Source organism: Mus pahari, chromosome 4 (genome assembly GCF_900095145.1).
Source record: "Mus pahari chromosome 4, PAHARI_EIJ_v1.1, whole genome shotgun sequence".
Classification (NCBI taxonomy): Eukaryota; Metazoa; Chordata; class Mammalia; order Rodentia; family Muridae; genus Mus; species Mus pahari.
In genome coordinates this window covers 106,142,240-106,163,515 of record NC_034593.1, presented here as the reverse complement: position 1 = coordinate 106,163,515, position 21,276 = coordinate 106,142,240, and positions in this window count along the sequence as shown.

Below are 21,276 nucleotides of genomic sequence, written 5' to 3'. Positions count from 1 at the left end.
CATCCGTTCCCACCCAGTCTGAAACCTCTGAGGAACTATGAAGTCATCATTCCACATTAATAAGAAGTTATATTAATAAACTCAATTTTTCAAGAATTAAAATAGTTATTTTAAACATTGATGAAGGCATGAGACAACGATGGGTTTTTCCGTGCCTTTGAACTACAGGGCTGGAGCTGTAGCTTAATGGTTAAGTACGTGTCTGGAGTGCATGAGGTCTTGGTTTCATTTTGCAGCACTGGACACACAGAAAGACCATTTGAATTTTGAGGGGTATGATATCTCAGTTTGCAATGCTCATGCTATATATTTGTAAGGAACTAAGTTTGACATTCAAGTCCTATGTTTAAAAAAAAAAAAAAAAAAAAAAAAAAAGGAGATGGTGACTGTATGCATGTGTAATCCCAGCGTTGTGAAAGCAGAGACAAGTGCGTCTCCAGTTCTTCCTGCCTGCTAGCCTAGCCTACTGCTTTAAGTTATGAGCCAGTGAAAGGCCCTGCCTTAAACAAACAAAAGAACAGCAAGGACACATGTAGACTGAACAGCGCCTGAGGAGTGACACCTGTGGCTGCTTACTTGACCCCTTGTGCTTGTGCACCTCACCCACACACACACCACAGACCACACACATGTATGCACTCACACATACCTGAACATGCACACACACACATATCCACACATAAATAAATAATACACAGAAAGGTCATTAGTCATCAGAGGAATCGGCATATCCTCACAGACATAGTAGAACGACTACTGATCTGTTCCTAAATCAACGGCCCTTGCGATGATTCAGATTAGAAATGTCCCTCATGAAGTCATATATTTCAACACTTGGTCCTTAATTGTTGGCACTCTTTGGGGAGGCTGTGATGGTGTGGAACCTTTAGAAAGTAGAGCCTTGCTGGGGGAAAAGATCATGAGGACTGTGCTCTCTGAGTCTGTAGCCCAGTCCCACTTATCGTTAACTCTCTATTTCCTGGTTCTAGTTGAAGATGTGATCACTCAGGTTCCTGCTCCTGCTGCCTGTTCTCACGCCTCCTCCACCACCACAAACTCTCCCTATGGAACGATGAGCTAAAATAAACTTGTTATTTCTTAAGTTGCCTTTCATCCAGGTATTTTATCACTGCAACAGAAAAATCACTAACACAAGAGCAGGTACCAGGCAGTGGGGTGCTATAAAGAACCCGACTATATTGATTTTTGGAGGAATGCGAAAGACTTTAGAAATTTACTGAAACCAAGTACTCAAATACCTTAGCCTATGGGGGACATTTCTCATTAAAACCACTAGAGCCTTCATATACTTTGCATGATCAACATGATGGATGTTTCTGGGACTTTGCTAATCACGGCACTGTATCAAAAGGCCAATTAGTTCAACCGAGAGCTATGATTACAATTGCTTAAGATTGGACTTGAAGCTATGCTTGAGGGACTAACACTGACCCAGAAAATCAGTAGTGGTAAAGGTCTGATATGCCTGCTCAGTTCCCTTGTGCATCTGTGTCAAATCTAGTTTGTGTTTTTCTAATAGAATCCAGCATCCACACAGCAACTAACAACCATCTGTAACTCCAGGTCCAGAGGGTCCAATGCCCTTTGCTGGCCTCTGTAAGCATTATACACACATGATGCCTAGGCAGAACACTCATATATGAAATATAAATAAATGCAAATTTTAAAGAAATAAAAGCAGCATTTCATATATTGGGTTCAAGAAGATCTCAAAGTTCTGAATTGGAACCTCCTTGGATAATGGTCTTGAAATGACAGGACAGTCTGGAAAAACAGCACATAAGTAAATAAGGAATGCAGAGCAGGAGTGAGGTTGAAGCTTAACCAATAGAAAGAGCTTACACCTTCAAGAGAGAGACTAGATTGTTCAGAATACTTTTAAACCAACTCTTAAAGTTCTTTCTTTATCTTAAGTGAGACCACTGAGGACCTCTAAGGACAACCATGACATGTACTTATTTCCTTTTAAAGGTCAACTGACAGCTGCCTGACAGGAAGCTTGTGGAGCCCACTTGAAAGGTGGGCATTAAGCAAACATGGTGACAGCTTGGGTTAGAGGCTGGCAGTGCATGTGGAGAAAACAGATGGATTTAGAAACAATTGTGGCGGGAACATACTTAAAATGGAGAATGAGTTGGATGTGGAGACAGAGCTAATAGAGACAGGAAGCAGGCTTGATTACTAAGTTCCCTGCACTGGTAAGGGTATGTATGGATCATCATCAGGAATACCACCATAAAAGGTTGGTTCCAGTTTTCCCATTCTTACAGTCTGGCTGTCACCTGCTTTTCCAAAGAATCTGTTTCATTCCCAGCACCCATGTCAGGGTGACTCTGAACAACCTATACCTTCAGTACCAGGGGACCCAATGCCTTCCTATGACATCCATGGAATGTGAATTCACGTGCACACACATGTGCATACCTGCATGTGTATGTATGCACACACGCACAAGTACAAATAAAAATACTTCAAAAAATTGTTCAAATGAATGAGAAGTGGAACTCACATTAAATGAATGAAAAGTTTAATGTGGGAAAACTTTCTGAGTGAGGTTGGTTAGCATCTTATACTGTTTAAGGGAAAGGGGTCATCGGAGGATGAAGAGAAACCCAAGAAAGCCAGCGTGACTATGAACCTAGAAAAGAAAGAATCTATCTCTTTGCATCTTGGATAGGAACTCCCTTGAGGGGTTCTACTGCTTCACATTGTTTTCTCCAAATTAAAAAAAAAATCTAGCAGGAGTAGCAATACTAGTATAAGTAGTAGTAGTAGTAGTAGTAGTAGTAGTAGTAGTGTGTGTGTGTGTGTGTGTGTGTGTGTGTGTCACATATACAAGAAATGCAAAAATGTATACATGTCATACGTGTATGTGAAAGACAGAGGACAACAATGGGTCCAAGTCTGCTCCACCACCCTGCACAGCCTCTTGGAGAGGATGAGTGTGCTTATCCAACACAGCAACTGGGGAGAGACAGAATGCCAATAACAAACCCAATACACAATTCCTACCAAGTCTAGCTCAGGCAACCTATAAGCTTATTGGTGTCACTTATAGCAGTGTGGGCGAAGAGTTGCACATAGGAGCATGCATGGTAATTCAAATGCACCACTGAGAAGCTTGACAATTGGATCTCTAGAGCTTCCCCGTGTGAATTACAAGTGGTTCTACATCATAGAGTCAGTCTTCCTTCCCTCCTACTGTTTGATGTTTGTATAGCCTTGGGGATGGGCTGTATGATTCTTACTAGTTTTTCCTCCATTCAAGTTTAAGCATAAATGTGATCAATACAGCTGTGTACTGAAGAGCAGAATTAAAGAATACACTAACTCTCCGAAATCTGCAGGGAACTTAGGACAACCAACTAAAATTGTTCTTTTGGAACTTAGCCCTGGCTCGAGAAGAGGCGCCATCACCCCAGGGAAAGTGACATGGAAGTTTTTGTAAGAAGATATAGCAAAACATTGTCTTGAAGAACTTCCTGAGACTTGGGAGTTTTCCTTACTGAGTCTTCTGAGCCTTTATAGGTTCTCTGTTACATGAAATATTTCAACTTGTGGGATGCTGCCCTGTAAGACTGATTATTCATTCACCCATACCCTGGCGTGGTTGCAAGAGTGCAGAAAGAAATGAAATCTCATCTCCTCCACTTCCTTAGAGTCTATTAGAAAATAATACACATGCAATTAACTCTTCCTGGAATTGTTTTCTCTTAATTTCATGAGCAAAGAAAGTAGAAATAAGGTGCACTAAACTTCATGCTCAGCATTCTGCGTGTGCTATCTTATCCTCACTATTTCCATAGGAAGCAGGAAAACCATGTATAAGCATGTTGACATGTTCTAGAAATGCTCACCATAATTAAAACTCTGTGGAATTGTGTCCCTGAGGTGTTCAGCAGTAGTCTAGACATCCATCTGCCATACGTGCTGGAGGAAAACCCTGAGGGATGCTATACCCTTTGGCTCAATGAAGTTGTCAGCTTCTGTCTATTTCTGAAATTATCATATCTGAGGACCAGATGGAATAGCTATGAACTCTTGCACTATTCTCAAATAATTCAAATGTGATCATTTTTTTTACAAAGGGAGAAATCAATGTTTTACTATATCTTCTTACAAAAACGTCCATGCCATTCTCCCAGGGGTGATGGTGTCTTGGAGCATGCCAGGGTTAAGTTCCAAAGGAATAATTTTAGTTGGTTTGCCTAAGCTCCCTGTAGATTTCAGAGACTTAAATTATTCTTTAATTCTGGTCTCTAATGCACAGCTATATTGGTCACATTTGGGCTTAAATTAGAATGGAGGAAATAATGTCCACATGTGTATTAAACAAACAAAATGTATATATACTTACCAAAATGTATATAAAACTGAAAAATCTTTCTTCTAGCCACACTCTTACATAAAACAAAATAGAACTTGAAAGAATTCTGGGCCCTGGAAAAGGCTCTCTTGTTATTGTGGAATTGATTACAGAAACGGAAGTGTTATCAACAGACTCTTTGTGTGTTCCTCAGACTTGGGAAGGATGGTAGATAACAAGGGCTGGACTTTAATTCCCATGGTACTATCTCTCAAGGTGACATGTTTCTTCCTCTTTGCCTGATATTTGCTAAGCAAGAGTGGTATTCCTGTGCAAAATCCATTACACTTCTTGTTTATTATTTTTGGCTTCAACACATGGAATTCAGCACATCATAGTACAGATTATAAATACCAAGTAGTGGCAAAAATCTTCCAGCTCCTGAGTTCCTAGGGGAAACTACTCTGCCACTTAGCTGTCTCATCCTGAAACGAGTGCGCTAGCCTCCACAAATATTTGTTGCCTCAGGAGTCACTGAATCAAGAAAGCGGTTCTGTGTGCACTGGTATGGTGTTCAGACTTTACAAAGGAAGTCTGGTAGAATCAAACACCTCATGGTATGTTGAGACTGAATCATTCCATTCAGGGAATCATTTCTAAATTACAAACAAATCACTTGAAACTCGGTGGGGCTTTAAAACTGAAATCAGCCACCTGAGGATTGGTCCAGAAGCATCAAGATGACTGTCAAATGATGCGAGTACACAGTGAGGCTCAAGGGAGAGAGTTACTTTTCCACCCACAAATAGCTTCAGCTCGCAGTCTTTCTCTCAAACCACTCTCCTGTAAGGTAATGAGGAACCAGATTCTTTACACAAGTATGAGGTCATCTGCTCTGAAAGTGCATTACAGACAGGGTGGTCTAGTTCAGAAATCCAAATATCATGCAAACTAGAAATGTTTGTATAGAAAATATGAAATGAAATGACACTTTATTTAGTTTCTATAAACTTTAGGAGATCCAAGTGTTAAATGCAGTGAGTGTGTGTGTGTGTGTGTGTGTGTGTGTGTTTACTAATGCATGTATGTGGAGACCAGAGAGTGACGTTAACTATTTGTTTTCCCCATAAAGCCCCATAATATCTTTTGAGCCAAGGTCCTCACTGAATCTAACTGTCTAAACTGGCTGGCCAGCAAGAGCCCATAATCTGCCAGTCTCTCCCTTTCATAGTTAGCACTGGAATCAGAGATATACACAACCATGTGGATTTGGGGAAATCTGAAATCAGGTCTTTATGCTTGTATGACAGGAACTTTATTGGTTGAGCCATCTCTCCACCCATGCAAAATATATTAATAAACAATATACATCATTATGAACTGTTCAAAACTCACAGAATATATAACACCAAGAGAAAGCATAATAGAAGCCGTGGTAATAGAACATCAATGTAGGGTCATCAATTATAGTAATATTCCAGCATATGAAGATGCTCTAGTGAAAAAGAGATACAGTTTTGCTACCAGGGACTACTATGGTATATTTTCCACATTCTGTTAAGAGTTTGATGTAAATTACACCTCCTCTAAAACTAAAATTTCCACCCAAATATTGAAACAGTATTTGTTCTTAGGACTGTAAATTCCATGAAGGCAAGAGTCAATTTATTTTCCATCATTATTACTTACATCCAGACAAATCATGAATATGTATGATTGAGTGATGAATAAATAAAAACATGTATCCATACATGCGTGTGCATATAAACATAAGGCAGTGTGATTGTATCTTAGAATTAAACTGAACGCAAAATCTATAAAGTCTCTTGTAAGTGCAGATGTGAACAAGTCCATTTTTTTTTCTGGGACCAACAGCTTTCAAGAATCAGATGGTTTTTGTACTCGTATGTAAATGAATATGTGTGTTTAGTTAATAAAAAGTAACTTTATAGGCCAGTGTGAGACTCAGAGGGGTTCCTAAACTTTCAGGAAACATCACATACCAGGATGGGATAGCATGAACTAAGAAGGGATAGCTACAGTTCAGAATACTCAGGTTGCTAAGATGAAAAGCAGGGTTCTTCTATATCCAGCACACTAAGGATTATTGTTATTAGTATTGCTAGGAACAACTTAGACTGTGGTCTTGGAAATTAATCATGTTGGTCCATGCTCTCAAAAACAGAATATCATCTAAATTAGTATAAGTGACCATGACACTGTCAGGTGCTGCCTGAAAAGACATTACATCTATGTGAGCTATCCCCAAGTGACAGAGTAAAGAGAGGCCAAACTTTATTCAAATAGATTCTGATTTAATTGGTTTTTTTTTTTTGTTTATTTCATACAACCAAGTATTCCAAAATGCACTGATCTACTATTTAGCACACTAGCAAGTTCTATCTCTAAACATTGTCATACTGTTCTTCACTTTTTTCTCCAGCTGTAATATTACTAGCTTTATTTCATTGGCTGAGGAATTTAAGACGAAGACTGACTCAGCAGTAAAAAGACCAAGTGTCATATTCGGCAAAAGACTTGACTTCCACTAATGTTAGAACTGACAGACTCTTTGACAGCGGGAACTATATCATTTCTTTCTTTAAATCTTCATGTTTTATAGCAAAGTACTCCCAATTTAATTGACTTGAAGCAACCGACAGATAACACACATTCTCGGAAGGGAGCAAATAGTACTGACCTGGACATTCATGACAAATGGTGATAAATGGGTTGCTAAACTGAATCTCACCGAGAGTCATAAATACCGAGAAAACAATAACTATGGCTTAAAGCAGTTTAAAGTGTTCATGCTGTTCTGATTTAATACAGAGAAAATTTGTCAAGTCAGTTTCACAAAATGCTACCCATAGGTCTAGCAAACTTACAGATTCGAGCCTCCAAAGGTATTCCTGATGTTTGTAAGAGCTCCAACTCATTATACAGTTCTCATGGCATTGTTTTATTGTTGTCTAAATTGGGTTTAACTGTGATTAATCTTATGCAGTCACTTAGTGCACAGACATTTTAGGTTGTTAGGCACAAAGTGAGGCCAAGTGTATACCTCAAAGATGTCCTATTTGAGATTTGAGTCCAGCTCCTATAACCAAACTAAAACAGCAAGAAACTATGATGTTCTGTATGACATTTTTCTTCATCACCCCAGCATCTTTGAAGGTCTCTGCTTCATTTCTTTATTACTATGACCCAGAAATATTCCTAGGCACTGAAAATACTGCTGTAATTTCAACATTGCAAAATGTTTGAGTTTCTACCTCCCATGAAGCTCTTGTTCTCATGGGGGAAGAGTGAAATGGATAAACAAATCAACTGAGTGACTTCAGATATTGAAAATGAAGATGTGGATTAAAAACAGAATACGGAAGGCATTAGGTAGATAAAAAGTGAATTGGAAAAGATGATAAAGACAATCCCATCCCAGCTGATTTCAACTGAGTGACTAGATGAGTTCTATAAAAATCTGGAAATGTCACTAGAAGCCAGAGCTCACAGCAAGGACAAAGGCTGTTACACAGGGTCTTCTTAATCATGATAATAAAGAGTAGAAAGACCAGGGAGGCAACTCGGGAAGTTGGTAGGTGTGGACTCTGAGGTGGTCAAGGGCAAAACAATACAGACTGCAAAAATCACTTGTCCTAAAGAGACACGTTTGAAGGTTTTATTCAGAGGAAAAGGTGCTGCAGGTGTTATGCACACAGGGGAAGCAGGTACAGTTATTCAGTTGTTGAAGAACTGTCAGGAAAATTATGGTGTTGACATTGGAGTGAAGATGAAAAATAATGGTGGTGATGTCGGAGGGAAGATGGGAATGATGGTGATGATGTCAGAGTGAGAATGGAAATGATGGTAATGATGTCAGAGTGAGGGTGGGAATGATAGGAAATTGAAATGAGTCTCAAATATAGATGTGAGAAGTAGCTGTGCTTACCACTTACGATTATGACAAAAATGATTCATGTTACTTATGCTTCTGAAGATGAGTTTTCTACTTTTAGCTCATACTTCTAAATAAGTCAAGCTGTCAAAAGGCATAGAATTTATCTCCTCCATTATTTCAGCTACAGGAGAAGCCACACAAATTAATATATATTGATTGATAACATATAGATGCACATATTTCAAAAGGGAGATCAGAAACTCTAATATAATCAAGTAGCAAATCCCGGCATCCTCTGCAGGACAAGCGGAAAGAATCCTTAACTCTCTGTCACTAACAACATACATTTGTTAACAAAATAACTTAGCTACAAATGAAAGAAACTGATATGGAATCATTCAGCAAAATGGGTACTTATCTAACACATAATCTATTTGCTATAGAACCCGCTATGTGACTTGAAACCTAGGTTCATGAAAAGTATGTAAGAAAAGAAGTTGGTCATCGACAAGAAACCCAGACAACCACTACCCAGATGAGGTTCTTAGAGATGCAGCTGATGTTGATGCTGATGAAGGGAGGGTTTGTTAGGCTACATTTTGAGGTCACAATCTACTCTTGAGAGAAGTCAGGACAGAAACTGAAGAGAAAAGATGAAGCAGAAATCATGAAGGAATAATGCTTTCTTGCTCACTCTTGACTTTTCACTGGCTCACATTCAGATAGCTATGCAGCCCAGGATAACTTGCATAGGGATAGTGCTGCCCACAGTGGGCCATGATATATATATATATATATATATAAATCATCATTCAAAGCAACCTCTTACAAACTTCAGATGACTATAATTAGGACACCTAGCCAGTTACCTGTACCCAAGATTCAAGAGTGTCTGGGAGAATGAGTACCTCTGACACTTTGTTATAGTAGCCCTAGCAAATTAATAAAAGGAAGAATCAGAATTTTGCCTTATGTTATGGATAGTGTTAGTTATCATTTAACAGACTCTAGAATAGCCTGGGAGATATCTGTAGGAAACTATCTTAATTGTTTTGATGTGGGAAGACTCAGCCCCTATTGGTGGCACATTTCCCTGGCTTAGATCCTGGATGACATAAGTACAGAAAAGGAATTGAACAGCAACATTAATCCATCTCTGATTCCCAGGCACAATATGACCAGCTGTTTCAAGACATTGCTGACTCAACTTCTCCACTGTGGTAGACTATGCCCTTGAACCGTGAGCCAAAATTAAACCCTTTATCCATTAAGTTATTTTTGTCAGCGATTTTATTCCATGAACAATAAGAATAGAAGTTAGGACTCCTCTGAGGCAAACCCGCAGTATGTGAAACTTTGCTTCACCTTATGAGCCAATGAACACATTGATAATTAAACATGCTATTCTTCACGTTGAACCCTATCCTTGACTTCAGATTTCTCTCAGCACATAAACAATGCAGCTCCCGTTAATGCAATATTGGTTAAAAATTCACCTGTTTTTATATATCAGATAAAGAAATCTACCCTGACACCATCCCAAAAGTAGTTTAATTATTTCCAAGTCTTCTGCTACAGTGATTAGATCTTAGACTGAGTCACTTCCTATGTCAGACATGTATTCTGTTGTGACACCAGATGACTGTTGCAATCAAGAATCACACTGCTTTCCAAAGAGGGGGCCATAACAGCTAAATAGTAGTCTTTAGACAATTTTCTTTAAAAATTCTCACCATTAAGAAAGATTGCATTTATTTTACATTAGCAAACATTTTGTTATTTTTATACTAGGTACTCCAAATCATAGTGTTTTTCTCAGCAATAAGATTGGAATATCTTGGGTATGAAGAGATGACTCATCAGTTGAGAACATACATTGCTCATATAGACAACCAAAACTGAGTTCCCGGAACCCATATTGTAATTCTAGTCCCAGAGGATTTGATGCTCCCCATTCTGCTGGTACCCACATGACACATTAAAAAGTTAAGTAAATCCTAAATAAAAATAAAATATCAAAACATCTGGGATGCGTTTGTAGCCCAGTCATAGAGCACTTGCACGGAATGTGGGAAAGTTCTAGGTTTGATTTCCAACCCTGAAAATAATTAGAATAGCTTAGATTTCTCAGTAACTGTAAGATGTTAACACAAAAATACTATAGTCTTCTTGACGTATCTGTATTTCTACCAACATGCTATCCACTAAGTAGGTTTTAAACATTACATGTCCATGGGTATTTAGCATCTGAAAAGCCTGTCTTTAATGTTCTAGTTTATGAACTACCAGCTTTCATTTTACTCCATTCTTTTGATAGACACCGTAGCAAGATCCTAGGGCTTTAGGAAAAATAATCTTCCCCAGAGTTGATTTTTTTCCAAGTTACTATGAATAGCAGATCAGAGGGACTGATCTCTGGGCAGCAGTTCTAGAATGCAAAGAAACTAGCAGGCTGATGAAATACCATGGTTGCAAATAGCAGGATCTAGACATGTTGGCAAACTGTCACTAGAGATTTAATGATCACACTGACAAGTCATAAAAGAAATTATTTCTTTGATCAGTCACTGAAGTGCTCATGTATCCTATGTAAAAACAAGAATTATCCTTAAACTATGTATACTTTTATTAACATGAAAAAGCACGGGTCTCTGGAATCACTACTTGAGTAATACAAATAATTCAACATTTTTGTTGAATGTTGTCAAATCTAAAGCTTATATACGAATAATATGGAGACTTTAAAGGAATTTTATGTCACTACACACATAACATAGAACACTTCCAGCATCCCAAAGATTTCCAGCATCCCGAAGATTTTCATCCTGTTGGCTTTGTGTAGCCAGAGTCCATTGTCCTTGCTCTAACCTCTGGCAAACTTGTGTTTCCTATCCCAGCATTTCAATGTTTCACAATGAAATACAAACGTAGTCACGCCATGTTTAACCTGTGGAGATTGCTTGCCCACACTTCATCATGTTGTTACATGGATCAGTTGTTTTTATGGCTGAGTAGCGTTCCTTCTTGTGACAGATTATCAGCCAAGGATCTAAGATAAAACTCTTCTCAGTGGCCATGATCTGGTTCATTGCTCCAAGACAGGGGCTTTGCATTCCAACCATTTCTTAATGAGAGAAAAGGAGGAGGAACTGGTATTCTGTCTTTATTCGTGAATATTCAAAGATATGTCATTTAAAACTGTCCAGCTGAAAAGGGATAAAGGGAGCTACTACATCTAAGCATAAAATGGAGAGTTTTATTAATGAGTGACAAATGATTAAAATAAATTCCTCTCTTATTCACTCAATTAACTATTTAAATCACTTTTAATTTAATGTAGACATGCTTTATAAACAAGAAACATAGATTCAAGTAGAGATAATTTTAAGTAACAAACCTGAAGATGAGCAGTCATTACCCACCCCACCCCCCAAATATTAGTACATTGTCAATGACATTATTCTTATTTCTATTTTGTCAAGCACATACGAAATTGTCCAATAGTACTCCAGTGTAAATTGATATGTGTGGGTCTACTTGAAAATTTCAAAATGTCTCAGTAATTTAAATATAAAAAAAATAACATTCTTTTTCCTTGTTAAAAACTTTTCTCAAGTTTTTGGACAATTTTAGCAGTGTGGAGATATGTTCATCTATAAAAGTCCCCATGATCAAAACAATGAACAAATGTATCAACTCCCAAATTTTCCCATTCTGTTTACACTGTTTATAGCCAGTTGAGGGATTGGAATAAAAAGTGCCTGCCACAGGCTCAGTTATTTGACTATGTGTACCCTGCTGGTTGTAGTTTTTGGAAAGGATTAGATCCTAGTGCCTTTCTGGGGAGGTACCCTACAAGGATAGGCTTTGAAATAAAAAAGTACTTCCAATTTCTTCTTCCTGCTTCTTACTTGTGCTTCAGTTTGAAGATGTGAGTTCTCAACTTCCTGTCGGCCGTCTTGTCTGCCACTGGCTGCCAGGATTTTCCTCCATAATGGACTTTTATCCCTCAGGAACCATGAGCTTAAATCAACTCTGTCCTGTATAAGTTGCCTTGGTCATGGTATTTCATCACAGTAACAGCAGAATATCAGAAACAAAAACAAAGTAGCTAATACCACAATTGTCTCCCTCCTCCAGCAAAAGTCTCTTCTGCCAATTTCACTACCCATTATTTTCATCTTCTAATATATATGAAAAAATATAAAATGGAGACATTCAGTTTCCCATACTTACACTTATTTTGAAATTTATCTGTATTGATAAATTCATAAATTGATTTCTCTCTTTACTGCTGAAATACATTTCACTATGTTGATATAGAACCACTCATCTTCTACTTCTTGATTGAAATTTGATTTTTCTTTCAGGTTGATTGTATGAATTGATTCAGATCTTTGTGAACAGTTCCCTTGGTCAGCGTGGTGATTTGAAGAGATTAGCCTCTTAAAGCCGTGGAGTGGCGTACCTAAGTCCCTCCTGTATTATCCTTTCTCATTTCCTCACTTTTAATGCTGATAATTGTAACAGACCAGACTGTAAGATACCCTCTAACAAGCAGCATTCACCTAAGAGACCACCCACATACAAGGAGCTAAGTATGAGGTAGCTACAGCTGTACAACTGTTCCTTAATGACTATAGTAGTCTCTCTCTCTCTCTCTCTCTCTCTCTCTCTCTCTCTCTCTCTCTCTCTCTCTCTCTCNCTCTCTCTCTCTCTCTCTCTCTGCCATGCTAAAGCCAGGAGCTGATCATGTGAATGTGAGAACAAAGAACTTAGTATAATTGACAGGTAGAAGTAGCAATGCTAGCCAGTAACTAACAGTCAACAGCAGAGCTTCCCAAAAATTCTTAACCATTGTTTTATGGCAAAGCTCCTTGGTAATAGACTGATCTTTGGAAGGCTTGCTGCAACCTTGTGAGTCACAACCATACAGCATGAAAGGTAAGATTAGTCTTACCAACTGTAAGGCAATTTGCTATTGAGCATTCTGCATATTATTCCTTGAATTGAGTTTTTCAGTGAGCATGCATTATTCTATGCCTTACATAATTTCCAGGAACTGTTTATCTCATTCCTTCCTACTAGCTGTTCCTACAATTATCCCTGCTCTGACTAGTTCCTTCACATCCTTGCACTGAACAGAGCTCAGGTGAATGCCGAGGGAAGATCCTCTCTGGCTCTCTGGGTCTGCCCCTCCATACAGAACCATTTAGTATCTCAGCTCAGGGAGAGCCCTGTGCTCTCCCGGGGTCCTCAGTTCCCATGGACTAAACTTTCTGAGATGGCAGGACCAATCACTTACTAACCTTGTTGTGTCTCCTTTTTCATGACATCCTGGCGGAGGTCTAAGGCCTGAAAACTAGTTACATAAGTTTTTTTTATTATTATTATTATTATTATTATTATTATTATTATTATTACTATTATTATTATTATTATTATTGTTTCAGGTGGGAGAATAAACACAGTTCTTGTTCCTCTATTTATGTCTGCCATGGAACTTCATGTTGTTGTAAATCTCCAATACCAATAAGCCTGTGCAAAAAACCACACAACTCAGTTACAATATTTATAATGTGCATGCTTAGATTGGGCAGATTTACCACTACATTACTTTATTCTCCAACAATGAGATCCCTTGCTACTGTGGCTTCTCCAGGCCATATGGCTTGACTCCTCCTTCCACCTCCTGTTCCATCTTCCTCTCTCTCCCCAGTCTCCTCCTCTCTCTCTTCCTTCCTCTCTTCTCCCTCTCTAAAACCTCCAGCCCCACCTTTCCCTTCCACTGCCCAATCACAGACTCTAGTCTTTATTTGAACACTTAAAATGGGGAGAAGGTTCACATGCAACCACCTGAATACATGATCCACTCCTAGTCAGGGCAGCCCCTTTGAAGGAAGCAGAATTAGCATCAAAATATAAACAGCACCAGGGCAATCCACAATTTGTATAACCTTTTTAAATGAGATAATGTCACTTTCTGCAGGAGTGAACAGTCTGTCAAATATTTCTGAGAGGAGATTTTCCTTTTTCTCCCGGGAAAGAGTCTACTGGGGGAAAGCGCTTCGGACCTCTGCCCCAGGGAACACGAGGCTCTCAGTGAGCGCTCTAAGGGAGCTCATCCCACTGTCTTCCATGGACTCATCCTCAGTGGCAAAGCCTTTGCTCATTTGTCCTTTGCTGCCAATGTTTACGTTTTTCCGAAATTAAATCCACATGAAAACTGCACACTTTGGGAACTCAATAACACTCAGAAGCCTATATTTAGATAGAATTGGTTTTACTTTTTTAACCAAAGCTCCTCCCTAACACTTAAAATGATCGACAGATGGTTTTAAAGTTCTAATTTTATAATTAACTAAAATTAGAACACCAAACATTAATAATCATGGGCTTACTCAAAGACAATTTGCATACTTTATATAGTTAATTAGTACAAATAATTAGTGTGAAGTACCACCTCAAACATTTTTTTTTTTTGGAAAGCTAGTGTGTATTAATTTTCTAAGTGTAAAATTTAAGTAATTAATGTGTATTTAATTCTATATCCCATGCAAAGAGGACAGAAAGGACTACTCAAGGCATTGTGAGGACAAAGTATTGGGGGGGGGGGTTCTATCATTTTGCTAATAAATCTTATTTCCAAATTACAGTCTTGATGAGCTTTGATAATAAGTACTCTGAGAAGCCTCGTATCACCCAAAGGTAACCTGAGTTCCTGTTTCCAGAAGGAGGGTCGTATTCTGCGCATGCCTCGCTGTCTGCGCAGACCCTTGGTAGGAACTGCTTCTCCCGCTCTGATTCTACAAAACATTTACTGCTCTTTCCCCAACTGAACTCCTCATTTCTATGACTAGCAATAAATTTCCTGTAAGATTTGACTTTGTTTCAATGTCTGAAAGTTTCTTCCTATCAAATCACCTATCTTAGTCAATGTGTGGCATTTTTTATTATAAAAATGAAATATAACTAGTATTATTGTGTTATCTATTATGTATTACTATAGTAATACAAGCTCACAGCAAACTCCAAGGCTTCTCCCCGAGCCCACCAAGTGCGGCATGAGCCACTATTTCTGGCTTAGCTCTTTGATTTATATAGAATGAAAACCTGGGAACTTAACAAAAGAAAAATAAAAACTGACTGATGAGATGTGGGGATTTGCATATGACCCACAGACATAATGTACAGTTTAAAGATTGAATGTAAGAAATGGTCTCGCAGCCAGGCGTGGTGGCCCTCACTTGGTAGCACTGTCGGGAGACTGTAGAGACACTAAGGCGTGGAACATAGTGGGAACTTCCGGTTACCATTCGTGGGCCTGTGCTGAACGAGAACATCACAGCGGGAGAGAAGCATGGAGTAACTCCGCTCAAGTCATGACATCCAGGAGGCAGAGCCTGCTCTGCTAACGTAAGTGACTTGAGAGACTGATCTGTGGCATCTGAATCAGGAAGCCGTGAACATACAGCAGCTGGTTCTCCGTGTTTGTTTTGCTGTTTTTCTTAAAAGTGAACCAAGTAGGAAAAGGGGAAACATTCATTAGAACACATACAGCCACTGAGAAAAGTTAACTGATTGTTATTTTCTACCTCAGGAAATTTTTGTTTATACGGTGGGTGTTTTGCTGGGCATTTGGTTTTTGTTTGGTGTTTTTGTTTGTTTGTTTTTCGTTTGTTTTTTAGGGTTTGTTTTTTTTTTTACAATTGTTCATATTTAGCCCATTCTGGGAGAGTCTTAATCACTGAATCTTCTCAACATTTCTGTTCATGGTATTGTAGGAAGTTAGCAGTACATCAACCGAGTCCTCTTTTCGTAGATTAAACAACAACAACAACAACAAAAAAAATCACAGCAGGGTGTTCCAGGGTCCAAGAGTTACAACTGGATGGAATGCCTGTCTTGGGTTATTTCTAAAGTCATCTCAGCACAAGACTCTGTAGGGATGAGAAAGTGACAAGCCTGCCCTGGAAGTGGCCTTTGTGTTGTCTGAATGCTACCTTAAGGGAGAGAGTGTAATTGCCAGGTTTCCACAGCACTGAAACTGACAGGTGGAAGTGTGCAGGTGGCGACAGGCTGACTGCTCTTTTGGGAGTAATTCACCAAAATGTGTTTATCCAGTGATAGGAAAAAGAAAGAAACATGAGAGAGAGAGAGAGAGAGAGAGAGAGAGAGAGAGAGAGAGAGAGAGAGAGAAAGTCCAGCATGATCAGCGATCACAGTAGTGTTTAAGATCTAAGTCTAAAATGTACTGGATGGGACATGAATGAGGTGGTATGCTACTGATTTGCAGAAAAACAGAAAATCTGTGACAGACAGATGTATGTTCCAGTCACAAACAAATGAAGAAAATATGAGACAATTTCTGAGTTGCTGAAACAGGCCTTCTTCCCTCCTTCCAGCAGTCTTATTTAGTTCTTTCCATGTTCCTCTATTCTAAAATATCGGAGAATTAAGATATTCCTGACATTATGGGCATGAGGGTTTTTTATGGTGTAATATTTTTTTAAATTACATTGTTTAGACTTTGAGAGTTTAATCTGTGTGTGTGTGCATGCGTGTGTGTGTACGTGTGTCTATGTATGTGTGTGTATATGTGTGTAAGTGTGTATATGTATGTGTGGGGGGTGTATGTGTGTATGTGTGTATATGTATATGTGTGCATGTGTGTGTATATGTGTGCATGTGTGGGTATGTGTATATATATATATATATATATATATATATATATATGTGTGTGTGTGTGTGTGTGTTTGTGTATGTGGGTGTGGGTGTATGTGTGTGTATGTGTGTGTATGTATGTTTATGTGTGTATATGTGTGGGTATGTGTGTATATGTGTGTGTGTATGTGTAGTGTGTCTATGGTGTATGTGTGTGTGTATCTGCATATACAAAGTATTTTGGTTTTATCTATTTCTACTTCTCTACAACTCCAAGACCATCCCATATTCCCCCTCCTACCTTCATATCTGTGATTTTTCTTTCTAATAGCCCACTGGATCCATGTACTTGAGTGTAAGCCCATCCACTGAGCACAATATATGTAACACATTGTCATAATGTGCAAAATAAAATATATATGCCTTGAAAACTCCCACCATTACCCACTACTTCACTGATGCAATTATTTCATAAAAAAGAGTATCTATAATGGTTCCTGTCATCTTTTATATTATAAGTTAAATGCATTCATTCTTGAGATGCATACTCTGCCAATATTAAGATGCACCCCTCTGCAGAAGGAATGGGCAATAAATGACATAGATTGCTTTTTTATTTTCTTTCCTTAACTATTAAGCATTCCTCCCCCTGTTCTCTGAGTTGCTGAAACAGGCTAGAATGGCCTTTCTTCCCTCCTTCCAATGCATTCTACAAAGCCTTAAGGACACTCTTCATAAACCCGCAGGAGTTCACAATTTCTGTTTACATAAATACACAGAAAGCATGATAAAAGAGCTATAAGCAACTGGCTTGTGGGATAATACTCAGTGTTAGGACAGGACTCCTACTTGTTTGAGGACCTTGGAGTTTATTACTTAACTGTTCTGAGTAATATATTAATAATATTTTTACAGAGTCCATGAGGAATCAGAGGAATGATTTATTTTTCTGCTTTGTTCTTAATAAAATTAAGAGTAAAATATAAATATATTTACAATGATTAATTATAATGACCATAATAGTACCCGAGAGAAAATATTTGAATAAAATAGCCAAATACAAGACAAAATATAAAATCAAATCGGAATAATTTTTGAAATGTAGTATGATTTTCATGAGAGAATAAACAATATAATGTTTTGATTTTAATCTCATAACAGAGAAAATAAAAATACAATTTTTATCTTCTACCTATTGATACATTTGTCCTTAAGAAAATTCCCCTTCTAAACATGTGAAGGCAGTTAGCTGTTAAGTCATGCAGTGTAATGAAAGAGACTAGAGTAAAACCCAAGGGAATCCATACCACTAATATCTCTTCAAATATTATTTTCTTTCTGGACACAAACTTACAGAAAATATTTTAATCACATGTAGTAGGAACTTGGAATGATGGCAGGAAGTTCTACAGTATAGAACTGAAATAGAATGAGCCAAAGGTAATGATTCCTGGAGTTAACCAGAGACCATGACCTTAGCTCAGCCGGAGTCAAATGTAAACAATACCCAAATATTACTATCCAAACAGTAATGCAATAAATCAGCTATAGTTCTAACCCCATCCTCAAATCCTCCACTAAATTTTTAATTTTTTTTAATTCTTACAAAAATTATCTGTAAGCTTATTTTTCCTTAATGTATGTCTAGGCACCACACATGTGCAGTAACCAGAAGTGGCCAACAGGGGGTGCTCTAGATGTGGAGAAGACTGCTTCCTGAGAATTGAGTTCTTGCCCTCTAGAAGAACAACTAGAACTCTTCACAGCTGAGTCTTCTCCTCAGTTCCTGTCTCTGGTTTTTAATGAGATACATATTTGAATGTTGTTAAATATTGGAAAGAAATCGAAAGAGAATGAGAGACTATTAAGATATAAAAATGAATCTTACAAGACAACCTTTTTCTTTTTTTATTAGATATTTTCTTAATTTACATTTCAAATGCTATCCCGAAAGTCCCCTATACCCTCCCCCCACCCTGCTACCTAACCCACCCACTACTGCTTCCTGACCCTGGCATTCCCCTGTACTGGGGCATATAATCTTCACAAGACCAAGGGCCTCTCCTCCCATTGATGGAAGACTGGGCCACCCTCTGCTACATAGGCAGCTAGAGACACAAGCTCTGGGGGTACTGGTTAGTTCATATTGTTGTTCCTCCTATAGGGTTGCAGAACCCTTCAGCTCCTTGGGTACTTTCTCTAGCTCCTCCATTGGGGACCCTGTGTTCCACCCAATAGATGACTGTGAGCATCTACTTCTGTGTTTGTCAGGAACTGGCATAGCCTCACAAGAGACAGCTATATGAGGGTCATGTCAGCAAAATATTGCTGACATATGCAATAGACTCTGGGTGTGGTGGCTGTTTATGGGATGGATCTCCAGGTGAGGCAATCTCTGTATGGTCCTTCCTTCCGTCTCAGCTCAAAACCGTGTCTCTGTAACTCCCTCCATGGGTATTTTGTTCCCCTTTCTAAGGAGGAACAAAGTATCCACACTTTGATCTTCCTTCTTCTTGAGTTTCATGTGTTTTGCAAATTGAATCTTGGGAATTCTAAGTTTCTGAGCTAATATCCAATTATCAGTGAGTGCATATCATGTGAGGTTTTTTGTGCTTGGGTTACCTCATGCAGGATGATATCCTCCAGATCCATCTGTTTGCCTAAGAATTTCATAAATTCATTGTTTTTAGTAACTGAGTAGTACTCCATTGTGTAAATGTACCACATTTTCTGTATCAATTCCTCTGTTGAGGGACATCTGGGTTCTTTCCAGCTTCTGGCCATTATAAATAAGGCTGCTATAAACATAGTGGAGCATGGGTCCTTATTACAAGTTGGATCATCTTCTGGGTATATGCCCATGAGAAGAATTGCTGAAACTTCCGGTAATACTATGTCCAATTTTCTGAGAAATGGTCAGATTGATTTCCAGAGTGGTTGTACCAGCTTGCAATCCCACAAGCAGTAGAGGAGTGTTCCTCTATCACCACATCCTTGCCAGCATCTGCTGTCACCTGAATTTTTGATCTTAGCCATTCTGACTGGTGTGAGGTGGAATCTCAGGGTTGTTTTGATTTGTATTTCCCTGATGATTAAAGATGTTGAACATTTTTTCAGGTGCTTCTCAGCCATTCTGTATTCCTCAGTTGAGAATCCTTTGCTTAGCTCTGTGCCCCAATTTTCAATGGTGCTATTTGATTTTCTGGAGTTCAGCTTCTTAAGTTCTTTGTATATATTGGATATTTGTCCCCTATCTGATTTAGGATTGGTAAAGATCGTTTTCCAATCTGTTGGTGGCCTTTTTGTCTTACTGACAGTATCTTTTGCCTTACAGAAGCTTTGCAATTTTATGAGGTCCCATTTGTCAATTCTCGATCTTACAGCACAAGCCATTGCTATTCTCTTCAGGAATTTTTCCCCACTGCCCATATCTTCAAGGCTTTCCCCCACTTTCTCCTTTGTAGGTTTTAGTGTTTCTGGTTTTATGTGGAGTTCCTTGATCCACGTAGCCTTGAGCTTTGTACAAGGCAATAAGAATGGGTCAATTCTCATTCTTCTACATGATAACCCCCAATTGAGCCAGCACCATTTAGTAAAAATGGTGTCTTTTTCCACTGGATGGTTTTAGCTCCTTTTTCAAAGAACACTTGACCATAGGTGTGTGGGTTCATTTCTGGGTCTTCAATTCTATTCCATTGATCTACCTGTCTGTTGCTNTACCAGTACCATGTAGTTTTTATCACAACTGCTCTGTAGTACAGGTTGAGGTCAGGTTCCCTGAGAGGTTCTTTTATTGTTGAGAATAGTTTTTGCTATCCTAGGATTTTTGTTATTCCAGATGAATTTGCAAATTGCCCTTTCTAACTCAGTGAAGAATTGAGTTGGAATTTTGATGGGGATTGCATTGAATCTGAAGATTGCTTTCTGCAAGACAGCCATTTTTACTATGTTAATCCTGCCAATTCATGAACATGGGAGACCTTTCCATCTTCTGAAATCTTCTTCAAATTCTTTCTTCAGATACTTGAAGAAATTATCATACAGATCTTTCACTTCCTTTGTTAGAGTCACACCAAGGTATTTTATAGTTTTTGTGACTATTGTGAAGGGTGTTGTTTCCCTAAATTCTTTCTCAGCCTATTTATCCTTTGTGTAGAGAAAGGCCACTGATTTGCTTGAGTTAATTTTATATCCAGCTACTGCACTGAAGCTGTTTATCAGGTTTAGGAGCTCTCTGGTAGAATTTTTAGGGTGACTTATACATACTATCATATCATCTANAAATAATGATATTTTGACTTCTTCCTTTCAAATTTTATCCCCTTGATCTCCTTTTGTTGTCTAATTGCTCTGGCTAGGACTTCAAGTACTATATTGAATAGGTAGA